Source organism: Leptopilina boulardi, unplaced genomic scaffold, assembly GCF_019393585.1.
Source record: "Leptopilina boulardi isolate dan_hultmark-lab unplaced genomic scaffold, ZJU_Lbou_2.1 LbouV2_97, whole genome shotgun sequence".
In the NCBI taxonomy this organism is placed as follows: domain Eukaryota; kingdom Metazoa; phylum Arthropoda; class Insecta; order Hymenoptera; family Figitidae; genus Leptopilina; species Leptopilina boulardi.
Genome location: NW_026138046.1, coordinates 610,239 through 628,610, shown reverse-complemented (window position 1 = coordinate 628,610; position 18,372 = coordinate 610,239). Strand labels below are relative to the sequence as shown.

General features: G+C 25.1%; 1 protein-coding gene across 4 annotated transcripts in view; it reads left to right on the top strand.

Annotated features, from left to right (window-relative positions):
* The window catches only part of LOC127290941 (zinc finger protein rotund-like), a 403,126-nt gene that overhangs the window by 218,168 nt on the left and 166,586 nt on the right, over positions 1 to 18,372 (top strand). The window lies entirely within an intron of this gene.

Here is an 18,372-nt window from a genome sequence, read left to right as displayed (position 1 = left end):
GATTCTTCCCCAACATCATCCTCTTGTTTTTGTCTGCCATTTTTTTTTGCAAAAAAAAAAAAAAAAAAAAATTCAAAAACTCATATTTTTTCTGAATTTAAAAAATTTTTTTGAATTTTTGAATTTTTTTTTGCATTTTTTGTAAATTATTAGTGTTTTTTTGCAATTAACCAAATTAAAATTAAACCAAATCTAAATATTCAGCTAAATTATAATTTAACCAAATTTATATTTAGCCAATTTGCCATTTAGCCAAATTATAATTTAACCAAATTTTCATTTAACCAATATGACATTTACCCAAATTATAATTTAACCAAATTAAAAATTTAGCAAATTTTTCATTTAGCCAAATTTTAATTTAACCAAATTTTAATTTAGCAAATTTTTCATTTAGCCAAATTTATATTTAGCCAACTTGTCATTTAACCAATTTATAATTTATCTAAATGTATTATATTTAGCCAATTTTCCATTTAGCCAAATTATAATTTAACCAAATTTATATTTAGCCAAATTATCTTTTAACCAAATCGATATTTAACTATATTTACTATTTAGCCAAATTGTCATTTAACCAAATTTCTATTTAGCCAAATCAATATTTAACTATACAATTACTGTGTAGCTTAATTGACAATTTTACCAAGTTAATATATTTAACCACATTTACATTAAACCAAATTTTTTATTAAGCCAAATTACTATTTTTTCAAAATATTAAGTTCATCAAATTTATATTTAGCCGAATTTAAATTTAGATAAATTTTCATTAAGCCGAATTTACATTTATTCTAAGTGAGATTAAGCCATATTTATATTTAGCCGAATTTCGATTTGGAAATATTTTTTGTGAGGCGAAAATTACATTTATCGAAATAATAATTTATCTAAATTAACATTAAGCCAAATTCCACTTTATAGAAGTTTTCCATTAAACAACATTTATATTTAACTCATAATTCTTACATCATAGCTTTTAAATCATAACTACTAAAAAAATCATAACATAACTCTTACATTATAACTCTTAAATCATAATCCATGACATAATTTTTAAATTATAACGCATAACTCTTAAATCATAACACTTACATCATAACTTTTAAATCATAAATTATAATGAATAACCCTGAAATTATATTTATAACTAATAAACTAATTCTTAAATCGTAACTAAATACTCTTAGATTATAAATCATAACTGATAACTTTTATATCATAACTTATAACTCTTATATCATAACTAATTACTCATAACCAATAACGATTAAACCGTTACTTTTAAATTATAACTTTAACTCATAATTTTTAAATCATAATCGTTACGTCATAACTCTTAAATCATAACATATAACTCTATCATCGTAACTCTTAAATCATAAATCTGAACGTATAACTCTTAAATTATAATATTAGACCAAAAAATTAATTATTAAATCATAACTAAATACTCTTAGATTATAAATCAACTCATAACTTCTATATCATAACTCTTAACTCTTATACCATAACTCATAAACAATAACGCTTACACCGTTACTTTTAAATTATAACTTTAACTCATAATTTTTAAATTATAATCGTTACGTCATAACTCTTAAATCATAACATATAATTCTATCATCGTAACTCTTAAATCATAAATCTGAACGTATAACTCTTAAATTATATAATATTAAACCAAAAAGTAATTCTTAAATCATAACTAAATACTCTTAGATTATAAATTATAACTGATAATTTTTATATCATAACTCATAACTCTTATATCATAACTAATTACTCATAACCAATAACGCTTAAACCGTTACTTTTAAATTATAACTTTAACTCATAATTTTTAAATCATAATCGTTACGTCATAACTCTTAAATCATAACATATAACTCTATCATCGTAACTCTTAAATCATAAATCTGAACGTATAACTCTTAAATTATAATATTAAAACCAATAACGTAATTATTAAATCATAACTAAATACTCTTATATCATAAATCAACTCATAAGTCTCGTATCATAACTAATTACTTACAACCAGTAAATTTTAAATCGTTACTTTTAAATTATCACTAAAAACTCATTTTTAAATCATAACTCTTACATCATAAAATATAATTATAACTCATAACTCTTAAATCGTAATTCTAGTTTACTTATAACACTTTCATCACAACTAAAAACTCATAACTCTTAAATCATAATAAATAATTCATTAATAACTCATAAATCATAACTCTTAAATAAGAAAACAGATAGTAAATATATATTTTTTGGATTCAAAAAAAAATACTTTTAATGAAATTAGAAATAAATTGTTTCCCCCCTTGTGACATTTGAATTTCCGGTTTTAAAGGGGATTCATTTTCTTTTAAAGTGTGACGAGAACGTTATTTGACCCTACATATATATATATATATACAAAAACATAAATACAGATCATTTAGAGTGACCCTTCGATTATTTGCGGTTGACCAAAAGTCCATAAAGTGGACTTGGACCGCGCCACAAGCAGATATTTTCAAGGGCTCACACAGTACGGGCCAAAAAGCAGGTGTCATTCTTTCTTCTCGCTTATATTCTCATCTCCTCAACATTGAAAGGACAATAGCAGCAGGTGCCGTCACCTGTTTTTTTTTTTTTTTTTTTTTTGTTATCCCATAATAAGATTTTGGACAAAAAAAAATGTCTCATTTTAAAAAGTGTTGTGTCCCGCACGCATATAGCTATTAATGAGATTATTTTTGATTCTCTTTTTTTCTGTCCTTAAAAAAAACCAGATTTCTATAATCTTGAAAGAATTGTGAGTTTATATATATACTCGGGTATGTACATACGACTTTTTTTAAAAAAAAAAATTTTACATTTATGTACATACGATTTTTTTGAACAAAATTTTACCCTTATATACATATATGTGTTTTTAATTATCTACATTTTACCACTATGTACTTACCCCTTTTTTTATTTTTTTTTAAACAAAATTTTTATACCCTTATGTACATACGATTATTTCAAAAACTATTTTACCCCCGTATGTATATATACGATTTTTTATTTAATCTCATTTTACATATACGTATGTACAGACGAATATTTATACATTTATACGTATACATTTGGATTTTACCGAACATTAAACGTATGTACATACGTCATTTAGATTTAATACAACTTTATACGTATGTACATACGAGTTTTTGAAAAAAAAAAAATTTACCCTTATACACATACATGTTTTTAATTAACCACTTTTTACACGTATGTGCATACGTTTTTTTAACAAAATTTTACCCGCGTATGTACATACGATTTTTTATTTAACGTTATTTAACACGTATGTTCAGACGAATATTTTGATTTGACCATTGCCTTTAAACGTATGTATATATATATATATATGTACATACTACATTTCGATTTGACAAAATTTTAAACGTAAGTACATACACTGAAAAAAAATAGTATTGAATCAAGAAAACCTATGTACTTGACCGTATATTTTATTCCAATATTTTCTTGCTCCAAGAAAATTTATACTTTCAACTAATAAAAATTTCTTGGATCAAGAAAATATTGGTATAAAATATATACGGTCAAGTACATATAGGTTTTTTGATTCAATACAATTTTTTTTAGTGTACGGTATATTTAGATTTAATCAAACTTTAAACGTATAATGTACATACGGTATTTAGATTTAATCAAACTTTACACGTATGTACATACTATTTTTTTAACCAAATTTATCCTTATGTACCTACGTGTATTTAATTAACTAAATTTTATACGTATGTACATAAGATTTTCAAACAAAATTTTTTCCCGTATGTACATACTATTTTTTTCAACCAAATTTATCCTTATGTACCTACGTGTATTTAATTAACTATAAATTTTATACGTATGTACATAAGATTTTTTCAAACAAAATTTTTAGCCGTATGTACATACGGGTTTTAGTTCTGCACGCCGCTATTAACGAGAGTTTCTGATTCTTTTTTTCTTGTACTGAAAAAAAATCAGATTTCTAATCTTGAGTCTTTAAAGAATTTTTTTTTTTTTTTTTTGAGAGAGAGAAAGAACAAAAAAAAAGTATCGTTATAAAAATGATAAAAAGTTAACATCAGAAGAATGAGATTTTAAACTGTTATGGCTAATTGAGAAGTTGAGATTAAGCAAAAAATAAAAAAAAAAAACTAAACAAAGAGTAGGGAGGAGGCGAGCAATCAAAAAAAAAAAAAGTGTAACAAAAAAAATTATATTCACAAGGGGATTTGTAATGAGTGAATTAGGGTTTTCATATATAAAAAGCGCGGCCACAAGTTTAATGATATATCGTTAAGAGAGCACGAGCCGGAATTTTTTTTTTTTTTTTTTTTTTGCTTCTAAAATGAGAGGCAAGAATTTTGCTATATATGTTTACATTGAAAACAATATTGTTTTGCTTTTCTTAAAGAAAAACATTGATAAATGGTGGATTTCAAAATTTTTGTTTTCTATTTTGTTATTACATTTATTTGCAATTTTTATTAGATTATTTTTGATATTTTATTTTTGTAATTTTTTTTTTTATTATCTTTTTGTTATTTTTGTTATTTTCCGTTTTCTTATTTTGATATTATTATTATTTTTTTTATTTTGATGTATTTTATAGTTATTTCATTTAGTTATTTTTGTTAAATATTTTTTAATTCATTTGATTGCTTTTGTTATTTTATTTGTTATATTTGTTATTTCAATATGTTGTTTTTTTTTGTTGTATTTTTTATTTAATTTTGTTATTTCATTTTTGTTATTTTTGTTGTTTTATTTTGTTATATTTTTTATTTTAGTTATTTTATTCTGTTGTGTTTGATATTTCATTTTATTGTTTTTGTTATTTTTGGTATTTTTGTTATACTTCATTTTTGTTATATTTTGTTATTTTTGTTACTTCATTTTTGTTATATTTGTTACTTCATTTTTGTTATATTTGTTATTTTATATTGTAATTTTTGTTATTTTATTATATCATTTTTTTCATTTAATTTTGTTATTTTTTTTTTTTTTTTTTTATTATATATTTTGTCATTTTATTTGTTGTTTCATTATGTTGTTATATTTGAATATTGTTATTTTCTTTTGTTATATTTATTTAATCAATTATTATTATTATTTTTATTAAAATATATTGAGTAAAAGTATGAAAAAAATATTTAAAAATGTTTTCTTATAAAAATTAAATTAAATTTATAATTATAAATTATAATATTATTATTGTAACTTAAAAAAAAAAAAAAAAAAAACTTTTTTTTTGCTGAGAAGAATCGAACCCTAGGTTTCAAGCATCGCAGTCAGTTACCTTACCACTTGAGCCATTACCATTATTATTCGCAAAATTTCATTTTTACATATATAATTACAAATTAAAAATCAATAATTATCTTCATTTCATCATTGCCTTATTATTAATTATACCAAAAAAAAATTAAATGCACAACTAAAAATATTGTTTAAAAAAAAAAAAAGTGATATATATTTATATACATACTGACAAAAGATTTTTGAACTTCTTCATTTATATATAAATATATATATTCTAAATTTGGTATTTTTTCGATATATAATAAGAATAATATTGAATTGACAAAATTAGGAATGAAAACCCACTTTTTCTCATCAGTTGCGAAGAAAATAGATCAAGAAGTTCATGTTCTTGATATTTATAAATAATAAAAAAAAAAAAAAAAAAAAAAAAAAATATGAGGGTAATTCATGAAGAAAAATATATACATTTTAACATGGATATGTCAATATATATATATATATATATATATATATATATATATATATATATATATATATATATTTTCTTTCTCTCTCTTTTCTCTCTAGATAAATGTAAAATTGGTCAGATTCAATGTAGCAAATTCGAATTTAGAGTTCATGAAAAATGCAAAAATCTCACGTCATTGGACTGTCACATTCGATCCAAAATTAGAGACGACTGCGCGACTTATCGAACATTTTGTACATGGTACGCGCGCGAGAGGTACGAATATTCTTGAATCATTTATTAGCTAGTGAAGCTTTGAAAATTGTCGTCACCTCAAATAATAATAATAATAATAATAATAATAATAGTAATATAATGTATTTATATATAAATATCAAATTTCAATCTTAGAAATGGAGTTAAAAAAATGAAAAAAAAGTGGGGTTAAAATTTTTTTGTTTTTTCAAAATTAATTCTTAATTTTTCATTTTTAATCCCATTTCCAAGTTTGAATTTTTTTCTTTTAATTATAAAAAATTAATTTTTTTTTTTTTTTTTTTTTTTTTGGAAAAACGTATATGTATACATATGAATTTTGATTAATTCCAATTTTACGCACGTATGTACATACGTGTGTTTTTATTTAAGGTAAAATTTACGCACGTATGTACATACGAATTTCGAAATATCAGATAATTTTACATGTACCTATATATATATGTACATACGTGTTTTTATTAAAAATTTACATACGTATGTACATACGAATTTTTGTTTATGCAAAATTTACACGTATGTACATAAGACTTTGGTTTAGTCCAATTTTACACGTAATAGTAACAAAAATAAAAATAAAAATAATAATAATAATAATAATAAAATAAAAAATAACAATAATAATAGTAATAATAATAATAATAATAATAATAATAATAATAATAATAAAATAAAAAAATAACAATAATAATAGTAATAATAGTAATAATAATAATAATAATAATAATAATAATAATATATTAAAAAAAGAGAACACAGATCAAATATATGAGCGCAGGTAGACGAAATATTGGCCTACCTGTGTGTGGCACACAAAAAAAGTAGACCGTTGTTAGGTAGTCATTGTCGTGTTTTGCTTCCGGATCAATTACGCCTGGTTAGAGGATGATTTAGGGCGAATTATAATTGGCACATTAAATATATATATATATATATATATATACATGTATAGAACGCCATTATATCGCGCTTCACTCAAAAGGTTAATGTTATTATTTGAAAAAAGAGCAAATGATTTAGAAGTGATATAAGGAAAAATTTAAAAAAGTCAGTTTGCACGTATGTATATACGCGAATTTTCAAATTTAATCAACATTTACATGCGTGTACATACGATTTTTTTTAAAAAAAAAAATTTTACCCGTACGTACATACGAGTTTTAATTTTATTAAATTTTACACAATAGGTATACCATACGAATTTCGATTTAATCTAATTTTACACGTATGTACATACGAGTTTTTATTTAATTAACTTTTACATATATACGTATGTACATACGAGTTTCTGGTTATCTTAATTATACGTATACGTATACGTAGATACTTAATAAAATGTTACCCGTATGTACATACGAGTTTTCATTTAATTAAAATTTACACGTATGTACATACTAGTTTTTATTTAATTAAATTTTACACGTATGTACAAACAAGTTCTGGTTATCTTAATTATACGTATACGTATACGTAGATACTTAATAAAATTTTACCCGTATGTACATACGAGTTTTCATTTAATTAAAATTTACACGTATGTACATACTAGTTTTTATTTAATTAAATTTTACACGTATGTACAAACAAGTTTCTATTTATTCAAATTTTACCCGTATGTACATACGAGTTTTCATTAAATTAAAATTTACACGTATGTACATACTAGTTTTTATTTAATCAAATTTTACACGCGTATGTACATACGAGTTTCTATTTATTCAAAATTTTACCCGTATGTACATACGAGTTTTCATTTAATTAAAATTTACACGTATGTACATACTAGTTTTTATTTAATTAAATTTTACACGTATATGTACATACGAGTTTCTATTTATTCCAATTTTACACTTATACGTACATACGAGTTTTTGTTTATTCCAATTTTACACGTACGCGTATACATACGAGTTTTTATTTAATCAAATTTTACCCGCACATATGTACATATTTTCATTTATTTAACTTTTACGCATACGTATATGTACATGCGAATTTCAATTTTACACAATTTTACAAGTATTTACATATACGCTTTTTTATTTTCAGCAATATTTACTGACGTATATACATACAAATTTCCATTTAACTCAAATTTTACACGTATATGTACATACGAGTTTTTATTTAACCGAAAAAAATGTACTTTGACATAATTCGAATTATAGTATATATATATATAGAGAGACCAATATACATTGTTAATTTTTTTTATCAAGTTTTATACCTATATAAAATTCTATCAAATATAAAAATTTATCATATTGGAAAAAAAAATTTTGTATTATTTAATTTTTTTTTCATTTTTAAACATTTTTTCTTCGTCTTTATCTATATATATACAAAGCGAAAAAAAATTTATTTTTTTCAATTCCCTCAAATTCACATATATATATATGTATATATATATATATATATATATATATATATATATATATATAATATATTGAGAATTCCTTTTTTTTCTTCATTTTCATTTTTTTTCCTTCTTTCTAACGATTTCTCTTTTACCCCTTCCCCCTCACATGTCCCCTTTTACCCCCTTTGCCGTCCACTATTCGCGTCAAGTGTGGCGTAAATTGGAAAAATTGCAGCAGCAAGCTCTCCTTTTTTTTTCTCTCTCTCTCTCTCTCTCTCTCTTGGTCGTCGTAACGAGAAATTCGAGGCATGGGGTGATGTTGTATATCTTTTTTTTACCCTATATAAGGGGGGTGGGGGGAGGGAACGATCGCGTCGCATATCCGCGTATTTCACGACGAATCTCTTTTTCTCTCTCTCTCTCTCTCTCTCTCTAGTTTTTCTTCTCTCTTTGAAGCTTTTCACGGCAGGTCGCTGAGTGCGCTGGTAAAACAGCCCCTTAAAACGGTTTTACTGCCCTGCACGAAGCGCACAACGACGTCTAGACGCCAGGGCCGTAAAGTTTGACCTACTCACCCCCATCTCCTATGTTTTTTTCTTCTCTCTCTCTCTCTCTCTCTCTCTCTCTCTCTCTCTCTCTCTTCACGACTGAACGTGCTCCAAACTACCCCACTCTACCCCTCAATCTCCTCTTATCCCATTCCACATTACCCCACCTCACACCCATTTTACCCCACCTTCACTATATTCCAGACTGCTTTTCTATATATCGTCGTTCTGCCCCTGAACAACTCCTTCCACCCCCCCTCCCTCCACCAAACACACACGCTCTTGGAACGTAGTGCCACCCCCCCCCCACCCCTATTCTATATTTTACTTCTTTTTTTTTTTTTTGCTTTTTCTCTCTCTTTCTCTCTCTCAGACCATTCTTCCGGTTTCCTATATTCACCACCCACAAAAATCGACCTCCTCTGTGTGTATATATATATAAAGAGAGAGAGAGAGAGAGAGAGAGAGAGATACATGCTACCAACAACTTCTCTTCCGACCAACAGCATCCCTTAAACGTGCGCGCGCGGACCACTATATGACGATATGGGAACTAGGGCAAAGGGTTGTCGTCTCTGAGATATCCATGCAAATGCAGGTTGGATCTTGCTTGTTTTTGTTTTTTTTTTTTTTAATTTCTTTTTTTTTTTTTTTTGCTTTTTTACGAAAACAGTTTTGGAATTTTATTCTGTGATCCTTACAGTGTTTTTGTATTATATATATATATATATATATATTCTTTTTGTTAATATATAATTCACAATTTTTATTATTATGGGGATCTACAAAAAACTAGAGTGAAACAAATTTTTTTCGGATGAATTAGATTAATATAGAAAAATTGGTTTTTTTCTACAATATTAAAAATTTGTATTTTGAATAATTAACATGAAATTTGTAATCAGCGACCTTGAAAACCCCCCGAGTTAATATAGATTCAGGCAGATATGATCAAATTTTCAAAAAACATGTCCGCCATTTTGAAATTTAAAAAAAAAATAACATCGAATTCGTAATCGCAGCGACCCCAAAAAACCCCCGAGTAACTAAGTTTTAAGCATTTCCGATTAATTTTTGAAAAATTTTCCGATATTTTGGATCCGATAATTTTTCAAATTTTAAAAAACTAATTATAAGCAATTTTGAAAAATCTTTAAAGTTTGATCGCCATTTTTAGCTTACCATTTTGGATCCGCCATTTTGAATTTTGAAAAACTAACCTCAAATTCTTGATTAACGACCCCAAAAACCTACGTGTAACAAATTTCAAGCGAATCCTATCAATTTTTAAAAAAATATTTGCCATTTTGGATCCGACATTTTGAATTTTGAAAAACTAACCTCAAATTCGTAATCAGCGACCCCAAAAACCTCCCGAGTAACAATTTATAGGCAAATTTCAGCAAATTTTTAAATGTTTGATCGCCATTTTGGATCCACCATTTTGAATTTTGAAAAACGAATCTCAAATTCGTAATCAGCGACCCCAAAAACCTCCCGAGTAACAATTTATAAGCAAATTTGAGCAATTTTTAAATTTTTAGCTTGCCATTTTGGATCCGCCATTTTGAATTTTGAAAAACTAACCTCAAATTCGTAATCAGCGACCTCGAAAAACCCAGAGTAATAAATTTCAAGCGAATCTAATTAGTTTCTATATTTTTTTGGTCGCCATTTTGGATCCGCCATTTTGAATTTTGAAAAACTAACCTCAAATTTTTAATTAGGGACCCCAAAAAACCCCGAATAACAATTTTTAAACAAATTTAGGCAATTTTTACATTTTTAGCTTGCCATTTTGGAATCGTCATTTTGAAATTTGAAAAACTAACCTCAAATTCGTAATCAGCGACCTCGAAAAACCCAGAGTAATAAATTTCAAGCGAATCTAATTAGTTTCTATATTTTTTTGGTCGCCATGTTGTATCCGCCATTTTGAATTTTGAAAAACTAACCTCAAATTTTTAATTAGCGACCCCAAAAAACCCCGAATAACAATTTTTAAACAAATTTAAGCAATTTTTACTTTTTTAGCTTGCCATTTTGGATTCGTCATTTTGAAATTTGAAAAACTAACCTCAAATTCGTAATCAGCGACCTCGAAAAACCCAGAGTAATAAATTTCAAGCGAATCTAATTAGTTTCTATATTTTTTTGGTCGCCATTTTGGATCCGCCATTTTGAATTTTGAAAAACTAACCTCAAATTTTTAATTAGGGACCCCAAAAAACCCCGAATAACAATTTTTAAACAAATTTAGGCAATTTTTACATTTTTAGCTTGCCATTTTGGAATCGTCATTTTGAAATTTGAAAAACTAACCTCAAATTCGTAATCAGCGACCTCGAAAAACCCAGAGTAATAAATTTCAAGCGAATCTAATTAGTTTCTATATTTTTTTGGTCGCCATGTTGTATCCGCCATTTTGAATTTTGAAAAACTAACCTCAAATTTTTAATTAGCGACCCCAAAAAACCCCGAATAACAATTTTTAAACAAATTTAAGCAATTTTTACTTTTTTAGCTTGCCATTTTGGATTCGTCATTTTGAAATTTGAAAAACTAACCTCAAATTCTTAATTAACGACACCAAAAACTCCCGTGTAACAAATTTCAAGCGAATCCTATCAATTTTTTGAAAAAATATTTGCCATTTTGGATCCCCAATTTTGAATTTTAAAAAACTAACCTCAAATTCGTAATCAGCGACCCCAAAAACCCCCCGAGTAACGATTTTTAATCGAATTTAAGCAATTTTTAATTTTTTTTTGGTCGCCATTTTGAATTCGCCATATTGAATTTTGAAAAATTAACCTCAAATTCGTAATCAGCGACGCCAAAAACCCTTGAGAAACGTGTTTCAAGCGAATTTTGACGAATTTGATGAAAAAACTTTTCGCCATATTTTATCCGCCATTTTGAATTTTGAAAAACTGACACGAATTTTGTAATAATCGATCTCAAAAACATCAGTTTTAAAAAGTTTAAAGAAAAATTTGACAAATTTAGGAAAAATAATAAATTTCTCCAAATAAGGCAATATGTGTTATATTTAATTTTTAGATTTAGTTTAATACTAAATTAGAACTGATATAACTTTAGGTCAAATAACAATTAAATTAACTACAAATTAGGCTAAATATACGAATGAGTATACAGATTAACAAAATTTACGCCAAATAAGTATTAAGGTAAATAAAAGTTAAAGTGAAATAAAAAATAAATTAAATACAGTTTTGGCTAAATAAAAATTAGGCCAAATGAGAATTAGATGAAATACAAAGTAGGCCAAATAAGAATTAGGAAACACAAAAATTAGCCGATAATAAGAATTAAGATACATAAAAATTAGGCCAAATAAGAATTAGAATACAGAATAATTAGGCTAAATTGAAATAAATACTAATTAGGCTAAATAAAACTAGAGACAAATAAAAAATGAGTCAAAATAAGAATTAGGCGACATAAAAATTAGGGCCAAATAAGTATTAGGGTAAATAAAAATTAGTGTAAAATATAAAATAAATTAAATACAATTTATGCTAAATTTAATTAGGCTAATTAATAATTTGCCTAAATATTAATTGAATTAAATACTATAATTAGGCTAAATAAGAATTTGGCTATATATAAAATTAGGCTAAACAAGTGTGGGGGGTAAATTAAAAATTTGGCTAAATAATAATTAGGACATAAAAATTAGGCCAAATTAATATTAAAATAGACAATAATTTGGCTAAATATTAATTGAATTAAATACTATATAATTAGGTTAAATAAAAATTTTTTCTATATTAAAAATTAGGCCAAAATAAGTATGAAGGCAGATTAAAAATTCGGCTAAATAATCATTAGAGCAATAAAAGTTAGGCCAAATTCCTATTAGGATTGATAAAAATTAGGCTAAATAAAAATAAGGACAAATAGAATTTTTTTGTCTAAATAATAATTTTAAAATACATTTAAATTAGGTCATAGAATAATTATAACAATTCAATTTTTGGTTTAATTTTTGAAAAGAAAAAAAATTAATTAATAAGAAAAAAAATATAATTTAAAAAAAAAATGGAAAAAAATTTCCTAATTCTCACTAAAAAAAAAATTCTCACTTATATTATCGGGACCAACTGTAACCCTAATGCCCTTCGCCCACACAAATTCAACACCCCCCCCCCTCCCACCTCCTCCCTCTTGTCTCTCTTTTGCTATCTCTTTCTCTCAATGTGTAATATATTACACAAGTCTGAACTATATCTGTAGTTTGAAATCTTTAAAGTTGTTCTTTATATTCTTTCTCCCAATATTTTCACGTCTCAAGAGTCTTTAGATCATTTGGGGGATTTTGAGGGCAACATGTGGTGACATGAAGAATCGTGGGAGAGACAATTGTGGCGGCTTGGCTGCTGCTGCTGCTGCTACGTCTTCTTTTCTGAAAAATTTATTTTCAACTTTTTTTTTTTTTTTTTTTTTTTTTTTTTCTTTAAATATATTAATGATTGCATAAAATACTAAATTAAAAATTTTTTTGCCATTAAAAAAAAAGAAAATAAGAAAAAATTTCACCTTTATTTAAATTAATCAATAAAAATTTTCTTATTTAAAAATTCGGCTAAATAAAAATTTAGCTTAACTATAAAAAAAAATTGTATTAAATGAAATTCTTTTTTCTCCAAATAAAAATTAACTCTAATTTGAAAAAAATTTTTAAGCTTAATATAATCAATTTCTAAAAAATAAAAAGGTTTTCCCAAATGAAAATTAGGCTAAATTAAAAGAAAATTCGGCTAATTAAATTTTTTAGCTTCATTGAATATAGGTATTTTATTACATAAAATTTTTGGACTGAATTACATATAGAATAAAAAAAAATTTTCAATTTAATCATGAATTAAGCATAATACAACGTTGGCATAATAAAAATTTAGATTACTACAAATTTAGTTTAATAAAAAATTTAGATTAATAAAAATTGGTATTTATGAAATTGATTTTAGAAAAAAAATTCGGCTCAATGAATTTCTAGATTTTAAACAAAATTTGGCTTAATAAAAATTTAGTTTAATACAAATTTAAATTAATAAAAATCGGGCTTATTTAAAAATTTGGGTTAATGAATTTCTATTTTCTAAACACAATTCGGCTTAATAAAAATTTAGTTTAATAAAAAGTTGGCCTAATAAAAATTCGGGTTAATGAATTTTTATTTTCTAAACAAAATTCGGTTTAATAAAAATTAAACTTAATAAAAATTTGGCTTAATGAATTTCTATTTTCTAAACACAATCCGGCTTAATAAAAATTTAGTTTAATAAAAAGTTGGCCTAATAAAAATTCGGGTTAATGAGTATCTATTTTCTAAATACAATTGGGGTTAATAAAAATTCAGTTTAATAAAAATTTGGCCTAATAAAAATTCGGATTAATGAATTTTTATTTTCTAAACAAAATTCGGTTTAAAAAAATTCGGCTCAATGAATTTCTAGTTTTTAAACAAAATTTGGCTTAATAAAAATTTAGTTTAACACAAATTTAAATTAATAAAAATTTGGCTTAAAAAAAATTCGGGTTTATGAATTTCTATTTTCTAAACACAATTCGGCTTAATAAAAATTCAGTTTATTAAAAATTTGGCCTAATAAAAATTCGGGTTAATGAGTTTCTATTTTCTAAATACAATTCGGCTTAATAAAAATTCAGTTTAATAAAAATTTGGCTTAATAAAAATTCGGGTTTATGAATTTTTATTTTCTAAACAAAATTCGGTTTAATAAAAATTCGGCTCAATGAATTTCTAGTTTTTAAACAAAATTTGGCTTAATAAAAATTTAGTTTAACACAAATTTAAATTAATAAAAATTGGGCTAAAAAAAAATTCGGGTTAATGAATTTCTATTTTCTAAACTCAATGCGGCTTAATAAAAATTCAGTTTATTAAAAATTTGGCCGAATACAAATTCGGGTTAATGAGTTTCTATTTTCTAAATACAATTGGGCTTCATAAAAATTCAGTTTAATAAAAATTTGGCCTAATAAAAATTCGGATTAATGAATTTTTATTTTCTAAACTAAATTCGGTTTAATAAAAATTAAACTTAATAAAAATTCGGGTTAATTGAATTTCTGTTTTATATATACACGAAAATCTCAAAAATGAAAAATTTTTCTTTCACGTGAAATTACAAATAACAATCTAAAAACTAATTTCAAAAATGATTTCAGAAAAACCACTTTCTTATTCCCTTCGCTTGGCAAATAACCATTAAAAATTCCAGATATTTCGATGTGAAAAGTCGATAGATAAGAGTTATCACATATATATATGTATATATATACCCATAAACATCGTCAAAAGTAAAAAGAACCTTGAAGTGCTTTTGCGAGGCAAAGCTGGCAGAAAATCTTTCAGCTGATCATTCAATTCGAAATGTTACTGTTTTTTTTTTAGTAATACTTTTTACAAACTTAAAAAGTAATAATAAAAAAAAATTAAAATTAAATTTTTTATCAACTTTTATAAAAAAAAAAAAATTTACTATAGAAAAATAGACGAAACAAAAATTATGAAAAAATTTTTAATTTTTAAAAAATTTATTTTTCTTAAATTTTTTTTTTTATATTTATTAATTTTTTTTTTAAATTATAATTAATAAATTATTTTTTAAACAATTTTTTTTCAAAAAAATAAAAAAATTTGCTACATGTGTTTTTTTTTTTTTTTTTTTTTTAAATTTTTCAAGCGTTCCCAGAGGGGGCGAGGGGTGGGGGAACAGTTGATACTTATTTTTTTGAAGGGGGAAAAAAGAAAGACGCACTTGAACTCGCGGGAACTTCTAAATCTGTCAAAAAGACCATATAATATAATCTTTCAAGACGAAAACGGAGGCTGGTATATATTACCCTAACCAAAACCAATTTCTTCCCTCACCCCCTCATCCCTCTCATTTCCCCCCTCTGGTCATAGGCGCGCATATGATTACACATATGTTCTTAATTCCCACGCAAAAGTGATTCAAACGAAAGCAGATGAATAATAATATAAGATCGAAAAAGCCTTATTTCTTGTTTCAAAAGAATGATAATCACAAAACTTGACAAAAATTATTCCCTTCTTTTTTTTTCTCTCATTATTATTATTTTTTTATTATTAAAAAAAATTTTTTTTTTTCAACAAAAAAAAATTTATATTAAATTTTCAAAATAGGAAAAAATTTTTTTCCATTAAGCCGAATTTTTTTTTCAGTATAATCTCCATTAGGACAAATTTTCATTTAGGAAAGTTTTCATTTAGCGAAATTTTTCATTAAGCTGAATTTCAATTTAGTCGAGTTTTTATTTAGCGGAATTTTTATTTAGCATTTTTCTTTTATAGCTGAATTTTTATTTAGTATATTCTTCTTTTAGCCGAATTTCCATTTAGCCGAATTTTTATTCAGCTGAAATTACCATTGAGCCGATTTTTTATTCGACATATTTTTTATTTAGTCAAATTTTTATTTAGCTGAATTTTCTTCATTCTGACGAATTTTCATTAAGTATATATATATATGTATATTTTGCTATTTAGACTAATTTTTATTTAGCATATTTTCATTTAGCTGAAATTTCCATTTAGCATATTTTTTATTTAGCTAAAATTTCCATTTAGCCGATTTTTTATTTATATTTTTTTAGATCGAATTTTTATTTAGCTGAATTTCGTATTTTATCCGAATTTCCATTTAGCATATTTTTCATTTAGCTGAAATTTCTATTTAGCCGATTTTATATTTATATTTTTTCTTAGATCGAATTTTTATTTAGTTGAATTTCGTTTTTTATCCGAATTTCCATTTAGCATATTTTTTATTTAGCTGAAATTTCTATTTAGCCGATTTTGTATTTATATTTTTTCTTAGATCGAATTTTTATTTAGCTGAATTTCGTAATTTAGCAGAATTTCCATCAAGTACTTATTTTCCATTTATGTGAATTTTCATTTAGTCATATTCCTCATTTAGCCGAATTTTTATTTAGCATGTATTCTATTTAGCATGTGTTCTATTTAGCCGAACTTCCATTGAGCCGATATTTCATTTAGCATACTTTTTATTTATCTGAAAATAATATTTAGCTGAATTTTCATTAAGCGTTTTTTTTATTTAGCTAAATTTACCATTTAGCCGAATTTTCATTTAGCAGTTACTTTTTTTTGAAAAAAACTTTTGTTACCAGTAGAAAGTACACGAAAAATCCTCCAAAATATCCTAGTCATAAATTAAAATTCATAAATCTATGTGAAAGACAGAAAGGTCGGAAAATGACAGTGAATTAAGAGGGCATTTTCAAGGACGTTGTCACTTTCATATTCCGACCAAGATATCTTTGACACAAGTTTATGGATTTTAATTTGTGACTAGGATTTTTTGTAGGGTTTTTCGTGTACTTTTTGATGCTGACAAAGGTTTTTTTTTTTAAAAAATTCCTACCTCCATTTTTTTGGGAAAAATTAACTTTTTATTTACATTAATTTACCAATAGTGAGTCAATTCAATAAATTAAAAATTTTTAATATATAATAATGGCCAAAAAATAATATTTTCTCGTTGTATCTATAACAAAAAAAAAAAATTGAAAAATAATTTACATTTTATACAAAACATATTCAGTTTTCAAGAGTATTGTTGCATTAGACAAATTAATAAAAAAAAGAAGAACATTTCTCTTTTTTTTGGATTACAAAAATTTTTATATAATGTCAAAGAAAATAACGATTTCCATATATATATATATATATATATATATATATATATATATATATATATATATATATAGTAGTCGATATGTATACGAAATAAGAGGGGGTGGAGATGCAGGTTGACGTGGGGGGGAGAAGAAAAAAAAAGAAAAGGGGTGGTGGGATTGAGTAAAGCTAGCTTCTGCTTTGAGCCATCTGAAAATAAAATACTAACGAAGTTAATTAATTGAATTTCGCACAAGTCAGTCAAAGTAACGGTGTGTATTTATTTTCGATTCTTTCTTCTCTCGCGCATCGCAATAAGAGGCATGTGAAAATCCATCAGCATTTTCCTCTCTCTCTCTCTCTCTCTCTCTCTCTCTTGCTCTCTTTTTCGCTCATTTCGTTTTTCTCCCTTTTTTTCCCTGTTACTCTCTTTGGTTGAAAAATTTTCCCATGGATAAAATATATAGTATATTTTATATATTCCTATTTTCTCTCTTTATCTTTTTTTTCGTATTTCTGATATATATATACATGTGTGTGTGTGTGTGTGTGTATGTGTTGAAAAGAGCCGCGGCCGTTCATTAGCGAATCCTTTCGGTTGGTATCGGTTTCTATTTTTCTGGCTAGTCGCGCACATACGAAATTTGATAGTTCTTCGTATTCGTCTTTTGCTGATTTTTATTATTTATGTGTGTATTTGAATTTATAT